Source organism: Neopsephotus bourkii, unplaced genomic scaffold (assembly GCF_033783945.1).
Source record: "Neopsephotus bourkii isolate Nb327-2 ecotype Australia unplaced genomic scaffold, CSIRO-AGI_Nbou_v1 NB_1572, whole genome shotgun sequence".
Lineage (NCBI taxonomy): Eukaryota > Metazoa > Chordata > Aves > Psittaciformes > Psittacidae > Neopsephotus > Neopsephotus bourkii.
Window position 1 is genome coordinate 984,805 of NW_026902048.1, and position 22,708 is coordinate 1,007,512.

A 22,708-nucleotide genomic window follows, 5' to 3' on the forward strand; every position below is an offset into this window, starting at 1 on the left:
GGGGGACATTCCCCTCGCTCGTGGGAAGCAGCGTGGTGTGGGTCATTAGGAACCTGGAATAGCAAATGATGCAGCTTTGTCTGGGGGCTCAGCGGGTACCCACAGGGAATTGTCAATGATGAGTGAAAATGAATCTCAACAACTGTTTCCCTGCAGTTGATTAGCAGGGAAAAAACCACCCCAAAAATAAACCAATAAAAGTATTTCGACCAAGAAACTGCAGTCAAACCTGGATATCCATCGTTTTCCTTGAATCTTTGCATAGCTCTTGCCATAACCAAAGGCTGATGTCCATGTTTCCCCAAACCTGCAGGAAAACATCCAAGAAGATCATTTAAATGCACTTGTTAAGTTAGTACATTTTTTACAGCCAACTTAGTTCATGTGCATCAACTACGTAAGGGATTCCAAAATACCCCATTTAAAACCTGTATGTGGGACCCAGTGGTGTTTGCACCAACGTAAAGATAACACACCAGTAGGTCTTTGACTTCAGGGTTACTTCTGCCCTTACTGACCAAAGCTCCTTTTCCCCTGGCCTTTCTGCAGTAAACCCGGGTGATGTTACTTGGGCACTGGCTCGCTTTGGGTGGAAATGATGTCCATGATGGCCCTGTGTTCTCACTGACCTGCAGAGCAGCTACAGTTTGCACCTACATCACCATTACCACCATTTAGAGCTATTTACAAAAGTCAGTCAATGTCTCACTGTGTTAGGAAGATCCTAATAGTTTCTTTTTGCATTAGGGAATGAAAACAAGTTAAGTTAAAAGTCATGGAAGGGCTGAAAATAAAGATTCTCAGACATGGAAGCAGGAATTAGGATTTCCTGGATCTTGGAGCCAGGCAGGATCCCTGCCCATCCCTAGGCTGCTCCAGAGAGGTTCCAAAGCTTGTTTAATATCCACATTGATCAATACGCCCTGCATGACCCTAGCATTTACCTCCTTAAATGCAGCTGATGCTTTTCTTTCCAATATCATATTTACAGACTGCCAGCCAAATTACAGTATGTCACAAATGTGCAATTACCCACATTTAAATATACATAAATCTTAAATATAGCACTGTTTAAACTAAGGATAGGTTATTATTTCAATGTCTTACTGCTTATCCAACACTATATAATCATAGTGCGTGTAGCATGGCATGAAGAACAATGGAGCTTTCATGGAATCCCGACCATCTCTGCGGGCACAGGTATGTGATGGAGAAGCCCTGATTTCCCCCTCCAGTGCCACCCATTCCAGCTCCTGCAACAAGAGCACATTGTTCCTTGCACTAATGTGGGCAAGAAAAACAAAACACTCAATTGTACTTGTCATAATGCACATATAATTTTTAGTAATGCTGGTTATTAAAGGATTTCTAGTAATTAACAGCAATGTGCTCTTTCACTGCCTCTTTTTCCCCCACCTCTTTTTCTTTGCTTGTCGTAATAACAAACATTCCTGGGAGATGCTCTGGAACACATCCTATAGGACTTGGCACAAAAGCTAGGGAGAAGCTTTTGAAAGCCTGCCAGGCTTATCTGACATGGATCTCCCAGGTACTATATAAAGCCAAACCCTCTTGGGTCTGGGAGGATGGTGGGTGGCCAAAAGGGCATCAGCACCAGTCTCATTCCAGAGCCAATCTATGGCTGGGGGTTGCCGTTGTGTCCATGCCAGTGGGGTCAGAGGCATCAGCAGGAACTGGGTTTTTAGTAAGGAAAACTAATCTTATAATAATTTTCAGCTTTATTTTATCTCTAGTATTTTATGCATTTCCGGTCAAAGAGAAGGATGTGGAGGTTAAAGCCCAAAATGAGTAATTGCCATTTAAATAATGCTTTGATGGCTCGATTGGTAGATTATTTAAACGCTTTGAAAATGGGGTCGAGATGGGGATCCCAGTGTGGGGCAGTGAGGGTTGGGGACACACTGCACCCCCATGTCACAGCCCGGGGACAGGGACATGGAGTGTATGAGCCCCACCAGAGAAACCACAACGGAACTGCTGCGCCAGAGCGAGGGGCTCTGCCAAGAACTAAACCGCCTCATAAAATCAGGCTGGTTTTGCTGGAAGCTGATTTTGAAAGGAACCAGAGAAAAAAGGTTTTGACAACATCAGAATGTCCCATTTCCTTTGTTTTAACGACATGGCCGTGATTTTCCAGTTCAAACCGACTTTTCATTTTACCCTTGCAAATGTTATATTCTGTGTGGTAACACACTGTGATAGGACCTTGGACTGTCTTCAAAATGGAAAGAGCTAAAATCAGAACAAGGCATTCTGATAAATCCAAAGTTGTTAAGAAAAAATAGCTGTTTGAAGAATGTTCCTTCATGGGGGATTTCACAACCGCTGGGCTCCGTGCTCCCAGAGCTTGGCACCATGGAATCCCTGATGCAGAGGATGTGATCCGCCCCACCACCTCAGTGTGTGCCTCCATCCCGGGTGGGCTGCAGCTACAGCAAAGCCCATCCCAGCTCCTCAGGGCTCCTGTTGGAGCCATCCTTTGCCACCACTCCTGGGATATGTGTCAGGGGAACACACTGTGGGTTGTTTCACATCACCGTATGCTGTGTTAAGACCTGGGGTTTGCTACCCCCACGTGTTTTCCAGTTGGCACTAAATGCAGTGTGTGGATGGCTCCGAGATAGCCTGAGGTCAGTGGTTTGCACAGACTGCTCTGAGTTGTGTGCGTGCTCCCATGTGGCTCTTGCCTGCATCCCAATGGGGAGCAGAGCAGCCCCACATCTGCTCTCCTGGGACACCTCTCTATGACCTTCCTCCCTGCCAGGAGATGCCTACATCAATGAATTCATATCCCAGCACAGTGATCCGGAGGGCTTTGCACTGGCAAAGTTTGTGTTGGCACCTTTCCTCCAAGTGGGATGAAAGTTTTGCCATCCGGCGATCCCAGCCAAATCCCCACTGGATCTGGTGGCATCGCGGCGCGTGCTGCATTTGCTGCCCAGGTCCAGCCTGTCCCACAGGGCTTGGGGGGTGAACTGGTGCCACGGCAGCCAAATTGCTCAGGGACAAAAAGAAACTAAATATCCTGCAACATTTATCAGAATCACAAAGGGGATGGGTCGAAAAAGGGACAAAATCCAATCAAAATTCACCAAAACCCGCATTTCACTGGACCTGAAATTAATGTTAATGGGTTAATGAAAACTCCACAAGGCAAAAACTGCAGGAGTTTCCAGGCTTTTCAAGGCCCTTCCCACCAGTATCTGCTGTGGGTGGGGACAAGCTGACTCACAGTTTCCAGGGCTGTAGTAGCATTTCAACACCCCAGCGCTCCAGCCTTGGGGACTGATGGCAAAGAGCACAGTCCCAGCAGAACGGTTGGGAAGGATTTTTGACAACGTGTTTTCTTGTGTCAGAAAATGGCTGTTTGGTAAAGCCAAAACTTTTTTTGGGTTTTTTTTTTTTGGTAGCAAACGACCTCCACAAAGTGCTGCTTGGAAAGGTTGCCTGGGCCCAAGCCTGGATTTCTAGTCAAACCCAATGAGGTACAATCATCTCCCAACAGGTCCTCAGCAGTGGGTGATGGCACCCATCCACAGTGGTCCCTGCTGCAGGAGAGGCCCCTTGCTTGGAGCAGGGAGCTGGACTCTTGCATCCCAGGAGAAGACTCAGCTCTGTGGGTGCTTGCAGCCTCATTTCTCTCTCGGATGCAGCTTTATAAATAGTTGTTATCTGGGGAGAAAAAGCCCAGATGAGATGGAGATGGATGCTGGAGATGAGAGCACCCATCTGAGATACAGGGTCTTGGGTTCAGTTCCCTGGTTTGGGTCAGGATGAAGAGGGACTGAACCACAAGTCAGGCCAGTCCACAAGACCAGGACTATCCCCTGTATTATTCCCCACTGAGCACACTGGATTAGACCAACAACTGCTGAGAACTGTTGCTGGCTCAGGAGGCTGGTGTCAGCGAGGGAACAGCAGCCACTGGTTTCAATGGGTTTGCCAGTCCTGTGGCCAGTAGCTACGAGTTGGCTTTGTTGGCTGATTGATAGTTCCAGTCCAGTCCCTGCTACTGGCATCTAGGAGAGCACAAATGGCACATGGGGACAAGACCGTCCTCTGAGGAGGTTCCCCTGCTGTCACACCTCAAAACTGCTCCAACCCCGTGCTTCTGTCCAGGATGACTGAGGGCAGAAGTTCCTTAGCTGCTGTACACACTCAATGAGTGCTGCTGAGAAGATGGGGGAGGTTTAGGCCACTGCTCCCCCAGAGGTAGGCTTCTGAGGACTTCTGGGGTTGGAAAGCAAAGCTGTGATTCCTCAAAGCAACAGAACCTTGTGACCCTACCTCTGCTTTACAGATGCATTTGACAGCTGCAGGATGTGGATCTCCTGACCACCAGTGTGGTGCAGGAGTGACTGCCAGGCAGCGTTACTCCTCTGTGCTCTGGAACGAAGCTGCTGATGCAGGGGAAGAAGGCCTACCTGCCACCAAACCTTTCAGTGCCTTTTGCAATGCCATTGACAGTGATTTTCTATGTTACTTTGAACTAATAATCAGATAAAATGAGGCATGGGGGTGGACAGGATGAAGACATTGACTCTTGGGCCTTAATCTAGTGCTTTATCCAGGAAGACATCCTACCTTGTTGTCCATTCTGATCCAACGTGAGTACAGTGGTTGGCTCCCAGGGTTCTCACAAGCAGATGCTGGTGCAAGATGAAGTGGTTGGGGAGGAGAAGTAGTCACATTCAGCCAGTCCAAGGATGGTGCAGCCTCTGAGACTCCTGCAGGAGAGAGATGTACATGCTCAGTCCAGCCATCCATTTGCATGAGAGAAGAGGGGATTCTAGGCCTACAACAACTCATAGCATTTACCTCAGCCTCATTCTGTCCTTCCCCAGTTGCAGGCAGCACAGCAGGGCTTTGCCATTAAACTCCTCCTGCCCTGGTCTGGCTATAGGGGTCAAGTAATATCACATAAACCAGATGCTGTGTTCAAATAGGAAGGGAATTCCAACTGCCTGCATCCACCAGAGGATACATCTCAAACCCACACCACCCATAACAAACACACAGGAGTTTGTCCTTTTTATCAGCATTTATTCAGCAGCCTGTGGAGACAGTCTGCTTTTCTGGAGCCCTTTCCAGGCAGATAACACCCAGTTATGAAACTGCCCTTTACTGTTTTTTGGGTTGGCTTTGGTGAATTGTCATTTTGGAGCTGGAAAGGGTCTGTCTGAGGAAGGAAACCAGTGTGGTGCTGTGTTGCTGCCACCAGGCTGGTCTAGCAACAAACTGTGTGTAATATGCCAAGCCCAGAGTCTTTAAAAGTAAATCCATCTCCCCCTATCCATATTTACCCATACAATTTGCAAACACAAACCTGGAAGTTCCCTGGGAGGGCAGGATTAAGAAAAGGATTACTCTATTTGGAGCTGCTCCAGAGAGCTGAGGGAGTCTACACCTATGCCCAAAATGGATTTTAATTGAGGTTTGTGGTGCCCAGTGGTGCTCTCCTAGAAGCAGGAGCTAAAAACACGGTGGGGCTGGACGAGAAGGAAGCATCGGTTGACGAAGCCATCAAAGAAGAGCTGAGAAAGGTCAGATATAAATGGCAACCTGTCCGTTTATGCAATAGTTTGCTCTTCTATTTATGATGGTATTTTCTGGGAAGAGCTGGTCAGAGCCAACTAGGGCAGGCTTGTAAAAAGATAATTTTTCTGCCTTCGAAAACACAAAGGCAGACAGACAGGGCTGCTGGCTTTCCTCCTTTCCCAAGATCTGCTGCCCTGGGCAATTTGTTCTGTTGCAGCAGCTTTTGCTGAAGAGACTGGCGTCTGGTGCGCCCCAGAGCAGACGCCAGTCACTCCAGTAAAGAGCTGCTTACCACAGCTTTGGTAAATATTTTCTGCAGTGGTGCAGCAGTGTCTTAAAGAGCAGCTCTGTTATTTCATAGGCATCTCCAATAATAACGCAGAGAGAAGCAGCCACAAAACATTAGCAAAAGCTGCTGCCACCGACCAAAACTTTAGAGAAGCAGGAACAGAAGTGGGAAGAGAATAGAAATAGTGACTGAGTCATTGGCTGGAGAGGCTGAAAGCAGCAAGGCTGAAAGCAGCTTCAAAAGCTGGTCCCAGGACACCAGCTTCCCCCAACTGCTTGCAACCTCAAAATGGGGATATGGAAATCGTTATGGGAGAAAGAGAATATTGTCTTCTCTGGTCTGAGCCCGGACTGAAGGTAGCCAGAGGCAATCACTGCTAAAGTACCAAAACGACATCTCTTTTTGCTCTGAAACTGTGTTTTGAGTATCTCTGCTGGCAGCTGGCTGTGGGATCTCCAGGGCTTGCTCATGCAGAAGAATGTGAAAATAGAAAGCAGGATTAAGGAAGAAAGGAGCTGACCCTAAAGTCATTGGCACTGCTGGGTGTTACTGAGAGCAAATCATCCTTAAGCAGGATGCAGAAGTATGCAGTTTGACCCAGGAGTAGCACAGTTGCTTCTTAGACACCCAGCCCATGGAGCAGGCTTTGCTGAGAAAGGAGATGGTGGCTGGAAGCCAGTCAGGTCTCCAGAGAATGTTCTGTATCCCATTGCCACACCATGGAATGAGAAACCCCTCTCTGAGCAGGCACCCTGCAGGGTTGGTCCTGCTGTACCTTAAATAGTGCTGAGAAGACATCTCTGTCCAGGAAACTGCTGGCTCCAACACCTCAGAGATGATCAGAAGCAGCAGCTTCTTCCCTAAGGCAGCCTGGGTGCCAGCAGGACGTCTCCCTGCTGGGCAGCCATCCCAGCCACCAGTACATGGACACAGACCTGTGGATGAAACACTGAGTCAGGCAGCCCTGGAGGTGCAGATCTCCCCTGCAGACCCCCTGACATCCTTCTGGAGCCACAACTGGGGTTTTCCATAGTTCAGCACTAAACCTTCTCACTGCTATTTTGGTGCCAGGCATCTCTAGCAGCCAAGCCCTCGGAGGGTGTAACTGGTGTAGCCCTGATCACCTTCCCTGGATAGGGCCCAGCCAAAATCTGACCTCTTATTTACCTTCTTACACAGCTGATTACCTGGGACCATGCCTGACTCTACAGCCTGACCCCGCATGCTGGCTCTTACCCACTCTACCCAAAGTCCAGCCCATGCTACAACTGACCTGGCACAGGGATGCAAAACTGTCCCGATGTCTGGAAACAGCAGAAGGCCTCCTATGGCCCGTCGGGCTATCCAGGCACAATGTGGGATGAGAACAAGAGGATGGAGCACTGACTGGAGCAGATACCTGGTAACAAATGAAATCTTACATGAAGTGAGTGTTTTTTACCTTTCAGCCTCTTTTTATTTGGCTACTGAGTAAATGATGATTAATGCACGATCATCAGCTGTGGATGAACTGAGACCAAAAAGGCAAAGGGTGATGGCTTTAATCTGCCAGAGGGGAGATTGAGCTGAGCTCTTAGGCAGAAGCTCTTCCCTGTGAGGGTGCTGAGGTGCTGGCACAGGGTGCCCAGAGAAGCTGTGGCTGCCCCATCCCTGGCAGTGCTCAAGGCCAGGTTGGACACAGGGGCTTGGAGCAAGCTGCTCCAGTGGAAGGGGTCCGTGCCCGTGGCAGGGGTTGGAGCTGGATGGGCTTTAAGGTCCCTTCCAATCCAAACCGTTCCATGATTCTATCAAATTGTGTGGCATTAAAAAGAATAATCCCCAAGTTAGGACATCATTTTTGTCTCAGCTGACAGAGCTGCCAACACCTCCCGAAGCCACCAACTGCGGGCTGCAGCTGCTGCTGCTTCCACATCCCCTTGCTGTGGCACTGGTCACCATTTGTGCTAATGACCCAGTGGCTCACCCATGCCTTGCACTGAGGAACAGCATGCTGCCAGTACAGTCCCCATACTCTCAATGCAAATGTTCAACACGCAGGACGAGAGAATGACATCAACCATCCCAACACAAGTTATTAATCTCGCCATTAGCCAAACAACAAACGTTCCTCCCCGAGTCGTAAAGCAGGGGTGGCATTTTTATTAGCTGAGGTTTCCTCCTTCCTTTTTTTTTTTCCTTCCTTTTTTATGGCCTTATCCACAAATGCTGAGAGCCAGAGGGAATTATTTGTTACTTACATTAAAGCAAGAAGCCATCAGACCACAGCTCCACAACCACTCCCCATATCATTATTTTCTTCTTTTGGATTTATATGAACTTCATTATTAAACCTTAGCTAATGCAGACATCCTAACAATGCACCGAGTGCTAATAACTGCTAAGCAGCATTATTAATTATTGTCATTACAGCATAGCAAATAGATTTTGATTATATTAAAGAGAATACTTTCCTACTTTTCCAACCAAAAAAATCCACAAATGTAGCTTATTAACAGCAATTCTATTCTTCTTGGTAAAACTATTGTTAGATTGCAAAGGCAGCTTGTCTGGGCCCTACAAAATCCATATCACGCTGGGATGGCGTGGCATGTTCTCAGACTGGTGTCGCTTAGCTGGGGTTGGGGCTGGAGGGAGCTCAGCAAAATGTGTTAGTGGGGATTCAGAGGAGGAATTGAGGCCTTGAAGCATGACAGCACGCAGTGCTGCTGGCCTATAGGAGACCTAGAAGTACATACATCTGTCTTAGAGCTTACACCCCCCTTCTATCCCTCCTAAAGCTGACATCAGTGGATGCTGGCAGGTTCCATAAAGGCTTGGGGGAATCAGGATCATCTGTCCCATGGGTGTTTCTGTGCAGTAGGTTGGAAGCAGATACAAGCTCACCTATGTCGAGTTATAGACCTGACAATGTACAATATAAGTCCAAGATCCTGTGACAGGCTTTCTCATCATTAACCCTTGCTTATAGCATTCAATGGAATTACTCATGCTGAACCCAGACACAGAAGGGCCACGTAAATACACAGCCACACTTTTAATTAAAGATGTGCTGAGATAAAAAGCTTCAGAAAACAATTTCAACAATTAAAAATAATATTAGAGGTGTTTGTCTGCCCCATCTGCATGTGTCCTGAGCAGCTGGGGAGGCTCCATGTACTTCTGCCATCACAGGACTGTTTGCAGTGATTGCTCTCCGCTCTGCTGTCAGGCTGAACGTGCATCCAGACTCTTTGCTCCAAAGAGTTAAGATTTCACTTGTCAGGCTGTTTTTGTTTCTATTCACATGTCAGTGCCTGTCATTTATTTAGTCAATGGGACATGTCCAAGGGATGGAGACAGACTGGGTTAGTCATTCTGACCGTGGGTCGCCAGTCACTGCAAACTGCCTGAGGTCATTTCCAAAAGCACCACTAACAATGAGAGGGAAGCTGGGCCCGGGAGACCTGCAGGAAACGGCGAGGAGATTAAAGACAGAGATAGTCCTTTGCAAAAGTACACTTGAGGAATGTTCCCTATGTTCTGTCAACAGAGTTTCTTCCTCGCTCAAGACTGTCTATTTTAAGTCTGAGCTCGCACCAAAAATGGAAATCCTTGCTCAATTGCTATCAGTGGATCTTGGGATTCTGGGGCTGCAGCAGCGCTACGGCCGAGGAAATGAGCCCTCCAGCTTGGCCTTTGCTGCTGGAGCAGCTTTAAACAATTCCTCCTTGCAGCAGCAGCTCTCTTCTGGGTTTGCTCCTTTGCCTGGTTAAACCTGGCTGGAGCCCACGGTACCACCCTGTGCTGCCTGCGAGCACCCAGCATCGTCCCACTGGTGTACCACCAGCACTGCACCTGGCTCCAGGGATGGCACCTCAGCCCATGCAGGGCAACCGAAAGCAAAGGAGGGTGGCCAGGGCCACAGTTCAGACTCAATCCATGCTTCAGGACATTCTCCTGCTTTAAGGAAGGGAACGGAAAAGAAGCATTGAAACGCAACCATAAATATTTGCTGCTGCATCTTGGGCTGAAATCAAGCCCCGTGACTGCAGATTTGGGGGAACGGGAAATTCCTCTGGCAGCCATCTGGGCGTCAATACAAGGCTGAAATACAAGAGCAGTTTTAGGTGCAGAGATGCACATTTTGCTTTTTAAGCAAAATAGTACAGGCTGCTCTTATTAACACACAAGGTACCTCTGGGTGTTTTGGAAAACATTAACAACAACCACATGATTGGTGTAAAACACTGAGTTTCCATCCAGACTCTATTGTTTTCAGATAAATACATTCCATCAAGCTTTTTTTTTCGTATCTGAACTTTCTGCATGTGGCTTTTCTGTGTCTCAGACTGATAGGAATGGGGGATTAACAACCTCCTCCTCATGGTGGCCCAGGAGGAGCCACCAGAGCCCAATGACTCAGAAACTAGTGACAGGGACTAACCCAGCCCTTTGGTTTGGGTGCAATCACCAGTGACATGGGGCAGGGGTTAAAGGTAAGGAAGGGACAGGAAAAGGAGCTGCACAGTGGATTTGAGCTGCTTTGCAGAGGTAAGGAAAAGCAGCAAATGCATTTCTTTCTTAAAATGCAAACATCCATCATGGACACAGACGAGAGTATCCAAATTCCTCAGTGTTGTATTTATGAAGCCATTCGGAGACATGATACAGGCCAGTTCCTGAAGATTTTTCCATGTGTTGTTAAAGATTCAAATTACAGAGCAATTTTCAGGCTTTGAAGACATTGGTCTTGGTATTGCAGAGCCTGGAGGCTGCTCCAGGCAGGGTCTGTCTGCGCTGCAGACAGGAGATAACGCAGAGCCACCACCAGCACTGAGCGAGCTCAGGAGTCAGGAGCAGGCCAGGAATGACGGCACAGAGGCACTGGGGGGAATTTGCTCTGCTTGCAGATAAGGGAAGCATCCTGCTTTAAAGCACAGGATAAACAACTTTTAATACGCAAGGGAATTATGTGGAGAAGCCCCCAGGAGGAAGCGTGTCTGGCATGAGGCTCTGCAGGCACATCTGTGCTGTGTGGCACGGCACTGTGCAGGGATGGTCGCCCAGCCTGGACACCCAGGTGGATTTGGGTATCCAAATCCATGCTCATGGATGCTCACCAGGGCCACATGAGCTCCACCAACTTGCAAAAGGGAATTGAGATAGTTGTGTTTTGTCTCCATGAGAAGAGCGAGGCTCCTGATCTGTTGGTGGGGTGGCCTCATGGTTGCCCATGTAGGAGTTGGGTCACCCAAGTGAGAAATCACCAAAGAGTTGGCTGAAATCAGAAAGACCTAAAAACTCTTTTTCAGCACAAAACTGACAATACCAATCACTTTTCCCCACTAATTTCAAGGCAAGGTTGGATGGGGCTTGGAGCAACCTGGTCTAGTGGAAGGTGTCCCTGCCGATGGCATTGGGTTGGAACTAGATGAGCTTTAAGATCCCTTTGAACTCAAACCATCCTAGGGTTCTTTGATAATAACACAGAATAACCTACCTAATTACATTTGGTTGTGTTTTCATTGATAAGGCCATGAAAACACTCAAGGCTGGAGAAGACAAGTTTCATCTCAGAGTGACAGCATTCGGGAGAAGTAACGTGATCACAGCTGCTCCCCGGTGCTCCCCATGAAGCTGCAGGGTCCATCTCACTGCAGAACCACAGTCTGAACCCTCAATGAGCATCAGTCCTGCATGGCATTCCAGGGAATGCGGGCACAAGTTCAGCACTATGCCTTATCATAGAGAGGGGGATGGAGGGAGCAGGAAGAACTAATCTCAAATTCAGAGCCTGATTTACAGCTGAGGCCTCAGGCAAATCACTTACTGGCTTTGTGGTTTCATTTCCTCATCCCTAGAATCTCTTTCACGGGTGATGTGTGAGGGGGAATTAACATTCAAACGTTGTTTTTAATAAATATTTAAAGATTCATCTTGTGTTTTATGACTATTTCTGAATGATCTTCCTGCCCTTGCGTAGGGGTCTTTCCCTGCCAGCTCTTTAATCTGAGCATCTCTCCCTGGACTGGGTGCGATGGCTCTGCTGCAGATTTGTGCTTTCATTGAGTAACAATTAAGCTGCCCCAGTTCAACATAAAGTTCTCTGCTGCCGGTTCCACACTGCGCTGGATGCCAGCAGGACATATCAAACCAAAGTGTTCCTCTGCATCAGATAACCCAAAGCAGCGCCCAGCACACGCTGATGAGCTGTGAGCAAGCTCCAAGTGACCCCCAGCACTCCCAAATTCTTTATTGGTGTGTGAAGCATCAGTCAAAAACTCTGTTTTCACCAGCCCAGCATGATTTGGAAGTGAAAGTGTGGGTTTGAAGCTACCCTGTGCTGAAGCCAGTGGAAATTCAGCATGGGTTTGACCTGAGGACTACGCACGCTTCAGTCGCTGCCTGTCTATTGTTAAACTCATTAAAAACATCAGGGTTTTTGCATCTTAAAAAGTCTTTTCTAACTTCATAAAATATGTGAATGCTTTAAGAATCTGTGTGCAACTGTATAAATAGTGACTAACAAGTAGGAATTCTGTGGTGTTCAAAGGGAGCAAAAGAAGTTGTCGAGTCTGTGGTATAATGAGTTCATTTGCCTTGCAGCCTACCTGGTGCCCAGCGCCAGCTCACCCTGGTGATGGGTTATGTGCTTCTCCACCCAGATGAGTGATTTTCAGTTAAAGATTCAAAATTAGCTGTCTGAGACGTGCCCCAGCCCAAGGATGGTCACTTCCTCATGAGATGGATGCTGGATTTCTATGAGAAGAAAATTCAGTGTGTTTCAAAATGAAGCACTTTGATGCTTTGTGTTGAAATCATCACCGTTTCTAAGTGACATTTTGGTCTGTTTTTAAAATGCTGCAGAGTTTTGAGAGCAAACCCAACCGTGCCTTCAACCAAACCAACATTCTTGTTCAAATCCTCGCTTCCCAGAAAAGTTGTCAGCCGTTTGTTGTATTCTGAACTAGAACAAACCTTTTCCCCAAACCTTCACGCCTGCCAATAATCCTTTTTTATCCCAGATTTAATGTTGTTATAAAACTTCCTTACTGGAACTGCTGGAACTTGACGTTGTCATTAAGTGGATACCTTGCACTGTCACTAAAATTCATGCCATTTTGTAATCCTGTAACTCCCCAAACTCATCCCAGGCTTCGGTGCCCCTCTCGCAGGGATGTTTACAGCTTATTCTTCCTCTGTAGGCAAAATTAACCCGAGAGCTAAACCTGATGAAAGGCACATTGCTGACTGTCATAAGGGGTATATGTTGAAATATGGAGTGAAAAAAGCCAGTAGTGCTCAAACCACTGCAGAATCCCAGTGGAACGAGGCATGTGAAGGATATTTTATATCTAGCCAGAGGAGGGGAAAGGCAGGAGCCGGATGATGCTGGGGTTTCTGTGATGATGAACATTTCCAGGGAGAGCTCCCTGCCATGGGAAGAGTTCCACACTTGAGTCTTCTAATGAACAACTGTCTGCAGTGTTTCACAACACCAGGTTGCTTACCATGGAGAGCTGGAGCAAAGCTGCTTTCTCTCTCCAGGTCCTTTTCAGCCCACACAGCTTTATTAGCCCCATGCCTGGGAGTGCTCAAGGCCAGGTTGGACAGGGCTTGGAGCAACCTGGTCTAATGGAAGGTGCTCCTGCCCATGGCAGCGAGTTGGAACTGGATGAGCTTTAAGGTCCCTTCCAACCCAAATCATTCCATGATTCCATGATTAGCTGGGATGGGAAGAAGACTTGGAAGGCATAATCAGAAAACCATAACATCAGTTGCAAAAAGACACATCACCATCCTCCTCCTCACTCAAAAGAGTGAACTGGTTCCCAAATTGAGGAGCCACACAAGCCCTCAGGCTTAAGGGACACTTAAAAGCTGCACTTTTGTGGATCATCCAGCGTACACCTCGTGAACAATGATGGGAATTCATGGATTCTGCTGCTTTCTAAGGGGACAAGCACTTGGATCCCATCAAGTTACAGACTGTGCTGCTGCCTGTGAAGTTCCCCGCTTTGATTCTCTTGCTGAACACTTAAGCCAGTTACTTGGCCAGGAGCAGGCTCACATTCAACAGAGGCAGTCACATTTCATTCCTAAATGCTCTCTCTATGTCCGTCCCGCTGCAGAGTGTCTCTGTGCTGGACCACATTACACTCCTGCAATGGCTGCTCTGTGCTGGGGCTCCTCTGCCACACGTGAGAAGGTGGAACAATGCTGCTTTCTGAGAGTCCCTCAGAACAGAGGAGCTGGGCATTGTTTGCTTTTCCTGTTTTGTTTTGCACAGAATAACTCCCCTCCATGGAGCCACTTCGGCTCCAGAAGCAGACTATTAATAAACTGAACTGCTTTGAATAGCCGAGCTAAATGCTGGCCTTAGAGGGGGAAAAAGGTCTACGATTGCGTAGAGCCTTTTCATCCCTGAGAGCCTTCCAAAGCCCATGTAGTGGTTATCCACCACTGAAACACCACTACCTCTACAGTGGCATGGAGGGGCTGTTTAACACCACAGCCCAGTCTGCCATGGTTGAATGGAAGTCCTTATGCACAGCAGATGCTTCCTCCAGGTTGGATGCTGTTTGGTGGCTTTCATCAGCTTGCTTTTGCTCTACAAAGAAGTGGCCATACCAAAGGGGGTTAGAGGTGGCCCTGTGGTTAAGGCACAGAGCTGGAAGTCAGGAAACTCAGCAGGAGGTTGAGAGAGTCCTTTGGTATCAACATTTTCTCTGCTGGCCTCATCACATTATGCAGAACATAAGCTTTAGGTTTTAAGGAGAAAACCAGCTCAGTTTGGGAGTCTAAGGTCCGGTTCAAGCAACCAACATGGATGAAAGCACAGTTGTTTACTCTGTGCTGCCCATTCACCTTTAAATCTTACTCCAGGCACAGGATCAGACTCTGAGGGCCACCTCTGGTATGACCAAGGATGTCCATGGTCATCCCAAATGCATCCCATACAGTATTAATAGACATCTTGGTGAAACAAGAAACAGCACAAGCCAAGTGCTCAATCCCAAGCACTCAAACCATAAAACAGCACCAGCCCCCTCCCAAGACAGAGGTGAGCCTAAAAATGAGCAGTTTTTAAAACAACACATCTTTAGCTCAAAATCCCCAAATAATGACAGGTTTCCCTTTCTTCTAGCACCTCCACCACCCAGAAAGCACAGCAGCCTCATTTCGATATAATAACTGCCTTTCCTTAGCATTAAGACCCCCCCCTCCTCCCCCAGCTGACACTGTGGTAGGTCACCTCTATTCTCTTCCCTATTAAATGAAACCATGGTTTACCCACAGATCAAGGCTGGTACCAGCACCGTGATAAGGGTACATATCATTCATGTACTTCAGCTGATGGAGTGGGAAAGTGTCCCCCGTGCTCACCGCAGAGCAAGGCAAAGCTTTGCCTCTTCCACCAGCTTCATGTGACTGATCTGTAGGAACTTGCTTTGGCACCATCAGATTACTTGCTGTTAACATCATTTATCCTGTTGAAGTTTCTTCCCAGTGAGCAATGAAACATGCCTAATCCAGGCATATTAAAGAGACACGTTTCATCATCTCTCCCTCGGCTTCAACCACTCCATGAGAAGGAAAAAGGCATCTGGGTTTATGAATTGCTCATAGATGCAGCAGGCTGAAGCAACAGTTGGTGGCCAGGATAGAGACACAGACTGACACATTTCAGACCTATGGGGATGCTTAGCTGTGAAAATGATTTGCACGGTGCTTTTCCTCAAACTGCTGCGGGTGCTTTGTACCCTGGAACAGCACCAGAGCTGAGTGGCTGCTGCTTCCAGCACGTGGTTTCCACATGGGGGTCAGCAGCCCCATCACTGCAGCTCCAGCCTCCTCCCAAGCCTCGCTCCAGGCTCAATTTGGGAGACTGGGAGATGATACTTTACAAGGCCTTTTCCAGTATATATCACTTCCCATGTTTTAACCTGGTCCCTAAACAAAAGCTGATGTATTTGTTCTCAGTGGATGTGTGCCTATGGGACGTGTTCCCCACAACCAGGGCAGGGATGTGTAAAGCTATGGGTCAGTCACCATCTAATTTAGCAGCAGCATGGCAAGCTCATCTGTACCACACATTAGGGGCTTTGTGAACATTGCCTCTGAGTGCTGCTGCTGGGCAAAGACCAAACTACCAGCTCAGACAGACACCAAAGCATCCACTGGCAGGATGGAAATAGTGTGTCAGAAAGAGCTTGAATTGGGGGCTGCCCTTTCTTTGTTACCAGATCTTGGAGCAGGGGCTCTCATGTGCCTGCCTGTGGCACTGACAGTTTCGGAGCTTCAGGAGGACCCTGCCAGGGCCATAGTCTTTACAGTGAAGTCCCTGCTTTTCTGAGACATGGCTAGCCACAATGAAGCAAGAACAAAGAGAGCAAAGACTGACTGCACCCTCAGATGCAAAACAGAGACAGTGCTCCTCTGCCATGGTATGGAGCAAACCCATTTAGAACCAAACCAAGCTTTTCACTTGCCACCAAAATAAGCATATTATGGAATTGCTATCCTCCCCAAACCACAGGGCTGTTTTAATGACCTTCCATTTAAGCATTAAGGAGTGAAATGTCTAATCCTGTCGAGTGTGTAAGAATGTGACTCATTCCTTTAACGCTGTGAACTGCCTCCTTTTTGGCAGCGGTTCCGTATGGCAACCAGTGCAGCATTGAAAATGGCAGGATTTGAGTCTGCTACATGAAAATGATAAATAAATGCTAACTGCAGGTGATACCTAATATAACGTGTGTGTGTGCAATAATATTATCCTAGTTGCCAAGCAACTAACAGTGAAAGAAAGAGATCAAACCTCCTGAATATGGGTATGCACTTCATTTGCTTCATCAAGGGACCCACTGGCTCAGGCTGGGTTTAGCAGATCTCGCCCAGTGGTTAGCACCAAGATCTGCTCTGGCTGAATACAAAGAGAAAGGTGATGAATTATTTGCAGTAAATCAGGGCTGGATTCAAACCCATAGAAATCCCTGGAAGTCCTCCACTGGCATCTCTGAGCTTTCCACCAGGGTGGAAACAGGCAACGGGATGGGAGAAAATGGAAAACTGTGATCATGTCCCACATGGATGGGTTCTGCTGCTGCAAATGGTGATGGTCTTGAAGTCAGCTCCTTCAACTCTTCCTATGAGATAAGCAGCAAACAAGCAGAAACAACCTATGGCTGCGCATCTATGTATGTGTTCAGCTGCATCCGTTGCTCATGTAACCACTTGTTTGTACACATCTGTGCACGTTGCAAGATGCTACTTGGGCAATTAAAGGGGTGAGCTAGCCCCTAATGGGTTTTCATAAGCAGAACCCAAACCACTGAGCCTGCTCCTGCAGTTCTCTAAGTAAAAGAGATGCCGCATTAGTCTTCCAGTGAGGATAATTGCATTATCAGTGAGAGCTCTCAAGATCTCCCAGGAGATGTTCTGGAGTTAGCAGGATCAGGTCCTAAGCATGCATGATTCACTGAAATAAACAGTGGTCTGCATGTTTAAACTTGGCTTTCAAATTTACTCCCAGAAATGAATGGCCCACACTCCACAGCATCAGCATCAGACAGAAGGATGTCCATAACACAGAGGTGGTTGTAACATCTGATGAGACAGCTTTCTCTGATAAGGGTGTGTTGCCCTGTTTCATTCAGGTGTGAAAATGAAGAGCTGAAATTCTGAAGCTGCTTCTAAAACCTGGCCTAACGCATGCAGAAATACAGGCTCCCAGCAGGCATGCAAGGATCCTAGAATCCAGGTTGGAAGGGACCTCAAAGATCATCTGGTCCAACCTTTCTAGGCAAAGCATGACCTAGACTTGGTGTCCCAGCACCATGTCCAGACAAGTCTTAAAGATGTCCAATGCTGGGGAGCCCACCATTTCCCTGAGCAGATGATTCCAGTGGCTGGCAGTTCTCATTGTGAAACTTCCCTCTTGTGTCCACTCAGAATCTCCCCAGGAGTAACCTGTGCCCATCACCCCTTGTCTGTTCCATGTGAAGTGCATTTTCATTTCTTCTTCCCTTCTGCGCACTCTTTTGACTCCTCTCCTCTAGCTGGAGGAGACGATGCCCCACATCTGACAGCCATGCATTGGATGTTAGAGGTAGTGCCACCCATCAGTCCCCACAGATGATGTTCTTTTCTATTTCATATTAAGCAATGCTCTGCACCTGAGTTGTATGTTTTAAGGAACGGCTCAAGCTGATCTCCAGTTTCACAGAGCTGGTTCAGTTTGCAAGCTAAAAGAAATGAGAAACAAACTTCATGTGAAATCTCACAGTTATCGCGCTGCAGGGTCACTGGTGTACGGTTACTCCATGGAAAATACAATAAAAACAAGCACCAGAGTTTTAAAGAGAGGCAGAGGAGGAAAAGCACATAGCAAGAGAAGAACAAAAGGAGCACCACATAAATGCAGTGCAGTGAGATGAAGTGTGTTATATACCGAGCGCAATGTTTGCTGCAAATGTCACCCCTTTTTTCCTTCTGTTTGCAGATCAGTTCAGTTAAACTGTGTTTCATACCTACTGCATGTAACCTATGACTACATGATGGCCTGAACTTCCAGTGATAGGCTGTTCTGTACCAGGACCTCCAGCTGAACAAGGGGAACCACTCACAGCCTTGCCCCAGGTGCCTGCAGCACAGAGTTGCCAGTAAAGACCTGACTCCTGGATTTCAGGATTGAAGATTAAGGATTTTCAGTAGGAGGCTCTTCTCTGCCGACAGTTATGAATCTTCAAGGCTCTGCAGACACTTCTATCAGTCCTGGCTATCACTCAATTGCTTGCAAACAATGACTAACACGAGCCCACACATAGCTCTGCTCAAGCACACCACTGCTCACCATCCCTCGTGAGCTGCCTGGCTGTGTCACACCACGTTAGGCCATGGGGATGGTTGCCTTCTGGTCGAGAGATGATTTGTACCAAAGGGTATAAGCACATGCTTGCTTTAAACCTAAGTAACTCATATTCTAGCCCCAGGACAGGCTGCAAGCTTGGCACGCACAGGGCCAGCATGGAAATCCACTCTGCCATGGAAACACCGTTCAGGGCATCCAAGCTGCAGAGGCCAGAGAAAACCTGGGTCAACGTACACGTGCTCTGGTCACACCTCTGATGGCAGCTCTGACAGTGTGCATGAGTCACAGGGAAAAGAGTAGAGGAAAGTTCCCTCCTGTTTTAATGAATGAATAAGCTCTAAGATTTTTCTAGGGTGTGGAAAAAGATAAGGGTTAAGGGGGAAATGCAATTGTCTGTGTAGCTTTCAGGTCTACCTGGTGCTTCCAGCACTGAACAGCTGGCATTAGATCATGTAACATACAGGTGTCTTCAGATCATTTTCTGGACTAACTGGAACTAGAACACCTGAGATCCTAACTGCAATACATGTCATTGTGGAGGGTTTACAGGTTTTCTGAAGGTCTTCATGTGCTGCCTAATGGCCACATGGAAGAGACTTCAGAAGGATTCTTCACTGAGCTGGCTGCATGCAGTGAAGTGAATGGTGGCAGAAACTTTGCTGTGCCTACCTAGATCCTTGGAAGTCTGCAGAGACACCAGCAGCATCTCCACTTGCTCCATGCCCCAGGTGAAGGGCAGAGGCTGCACAATAGCTTTGTGGACCAAACCCTACCACCACTACACAAAGTCTCAGGGAAGCAAGAAAGTGCTCCGCTCCACCCATACACTGATACTCAGAGGTCAGAGAACAAACTGGAGTAATATTCAGCCTGGAGGCTCCATCACATAGGTGCTGAAGCCATCTTCACTCTGCCCTACAGAGGCCTTTCAGGGCTCAGACAAGTAGTGACTGGAGGCTGCCTTCCTGCAAGGGTAAAGCCAACACCAGTCTGCTGATGGGGACCATGTCAGTGATTTCTGGAAGCAACCAGAGGGAGCCTAAGTGGGTCCTTTACCTTTTATTTCTACTTCTGCCTCTACCACGAGCACAGGGTTTGAGGTGAGTTATTGCTGCAGCTGAGGAATGCGGGGCAGCCCAGAGCCTGCAGCACCGGCACCATCCAAGGGGAGATGTCTTCTGCTGGCATTGTATCTAGTATTCTTCAAGGGAAGGTTAAAGCCTGGGCAGACAACAGTGAGGTGCGTGTGACTGTGACAGGATCTCTTACACTGAACTTTTGGACTCTTTACAGTATGAAACTATATATTATCCCTTCACTGGCTCCACAAGATGTCTGTGAAAGATGCAGCCAGGAATACTCAAGTTCACCCACTGGGGAAACATTGTGTTACGTGAAGATTGCAGCCTTCTCCCCTTATCTGAGAGGCAGTTGATGAAGGGCCTGGCGTCAGTCTGGCAACTCTGATGGCTCCCAGTTAGCACCAGCCAGAGCTGCCTATCAGCAGAAAGCTGGGGCAGATAGCAGACAGGACTATCTAATCACATACCTTTTGCATTAGTGCTGCCATATATTCCTTCCATTTACAATCAGGAGACTGGACCGCACTGAATTTTCACAGGAATGAACTGTCAACAACCCCATCCTTCCCAAGGCCTAAAAATGGGAGCTTTATCACAGAGGCCAGTAGACTTCTTTTCTTAGACTTCCAGGCAATGGCCGGAGCAGACTTGGAGCCCCCACGAGCGAGACGTTAAGGAGACCTTTTTGAGATAACAACAGTTCACTTGGCTCTCTCAAGAATGCCTTATGGCTGTTCCTTTTCAAAGCCGAAGTAAGGAAACTAGCTCAATTAGAGCATATCAAGAAACTTTGTGTCTCCTGGTTTGTTTACCTTTTATCAGTGCTCTTAATATGCTTTCCTGCTTTTCCAAGAGGAGAAGGAGGGCCATGCTTTGTAAGATCACACTAGGAAAATCAAGCAAGAGGCAGCTTTTTAAAGTAACAAACCAGAGTTAATAACAGGACATAGAAGAGCTGCTACCAGTTTTCTGCTAGCTTGATGTTTCACTGCTTCTCTCTGTGTCGGTTTGGCTGCGTGATTACATTTCATTTCCATTTTACAGAAGTCTATAGTTTTAACACACATTGCCAACCTATAATCACTTGGGTTGTGTTTAAATACCTGTGTAACCATTAGCTCTTTCTTGAGCCAAATGCCCATTAGGACTTGTCCTAAATAGAAAGCCCAGTAAAACATCTTCCATAAGGATGGCATCTCAAAGCCAAGCTCTGACTCCGCAGCAGACTCAAGTTCATCAGCCCTTGGAGCCTACATTATGCCATTAATTGCAGGCATAATTAATGGTGGCCAAATCTCAAAAAAAAAAAGCCAAATTAGATTTCACTTGAGACAAGCAGACATATTTGGGGTGTCTGGATAAGGCCAAATCCTGCCCGCTACTGAAGCCTTGAAGTCTGGTCACAGACGGAGAATCAGATTTGCAGCCTTCACATGACTCAGCTCTCTAAGCTGGAATGAGAAGCTCAACCCCCCCTGACTGGAGATCTGGACACACAATTGCTTTCAGTGCTTCTGAAAAGAAGAGTTCCTTTGGAGGTTGGTTGGCTCATCCTACATGTATATATAAAGGCCTTTGTCCCCCGTGCACCCGTCTCCCTTTGAATATGAGCTAGAAACCAGTGTTCTGCACTGCCACCTGATTTCCCAGTTCCTCGTGTGATGAGAAGGGGAAATGATACCAGAAAAAGGAGACAAATCCTCCACCAGATTTTATATTACAGTGACTTAGCTCTCACTTGCTGCATCCCAGCACCACGCTGCGTTGTTCCAATGTCTGATCTCTGCTCACCTCAATTGGGTTTGAAACTCGCCTTACTGTTTCATCTTTGGAACCGTTTAGGAGAGGAGAACACAAAGCCTGGCCAGGGAAGTCCAGCTTTCATCTGGCTTGATCTGTAACCCAGGGGGTTGGGCTATTAAATCCAGTCTCACCCTGTCCCTCCAGAAAACTAATTTTACTCATTTCCCACTGGGAGATAGAATGCAGGTCTGCTCCCATTCCAGGGCCCTTTGGCTGGGACACAAATAGCTTTGGAAACGCTCTTATCTAGGCTCAAATGTCCCTTCAGAAAATACATCAGCCTGAAAAGGGCTGTCTTGGTACCACTGAACCTCTTCATGAGAAAAATGGGAGCTCAGCACACAACCAGAGCTTCCCAGGGAGATTTGCTTTCCTCTTAACACCAACACCCCACAGCACACAGGGGCAAATGTCTTAGTTGCAGGAGAAGCCACTTATAGTCTGCAACCACCGTGAAAGGAACCAGCCCACACATTTTAGGGGGGTGCTCAGGTTGTCTCTGAGGCTTGGTCATGGCGAGGTGATGCTGCACCCCCAGCCATGCACCCCAAAGTCAGGTTATCTCCTGCCTGTTATCCAAGACAGCTTCTCTGGGATCCCCTGTTTTACACACGCTTGCCATTTTTCATCGTTCCTCTTACAACGCAGGCATCATCTTAGCTCCCAGCCCAGGCTCGTATCAATTGCTGAGAGCAGAAATGGTTTGGAAGCGTGGCCAAGTTGAAACCTGGTCTTTAACAGCTTGGGGCTGGCCAAGATGCCCTCGGGTTCAAGGCCCTGCACTCTGCAGGCTTCCTGAGCCTGACCTCTCCCTGATGTCGGTGACACTTGGCTCACATGGGTTGACATTTCACAACCAAAGCGTTGGCACCGCTCCCGTTACGGTGCCAGTGAGTAACGGGCGATGGCTAACTCCTGACACATCTGCTGCCCCAGGACACCCAAACCCCGTCTGGGGAAACCATTGTATGCATTTTGAGCAAATAAAAAAGAGAGTTTGGCCTTGCACATCGGGAACGGTGAAACCCCACGTGCTGCTCTGCTCCCTTCTTCCATGCCAGCCAAGCCTGCTCCCTCAGCTCTGAAAGGGGCTGTGGGATCTGGCAGCAATGATGGCTGTAT

General features: G+C 47.7%; 1 long non-coding RNA gene across 2 annotated transcripts in view; it reads right to left on the reverse strand.

The window, feature by feature from the left end:
• Positions 1-253: 253 nt before the first annotated feature.
• LOC133221919 (uncharacterized) overlaps positions 254-22,708 on the reverse strand; it is a 175,664-nt gene continuing 153,209 nt past the window's right edge. For both annotated transcript variants that reach the window (XR_009728110.1, XR_009728111.1), the window contains 4 exons: positions 7,122-7,247; positions 6,624-6,783; positions 4,606-4,748; positions 254-307 (listed from right to left, as the gene is read on the reverse strand). This is a non-coding gene — a long non-coding RNA (uncharacterized LOC133221919). The remainder of the gene's footprint in view (positions 308-4,605; positions 4,749-6,623; positions 6,784-7,121; positions 7,248-22,708) is intronic.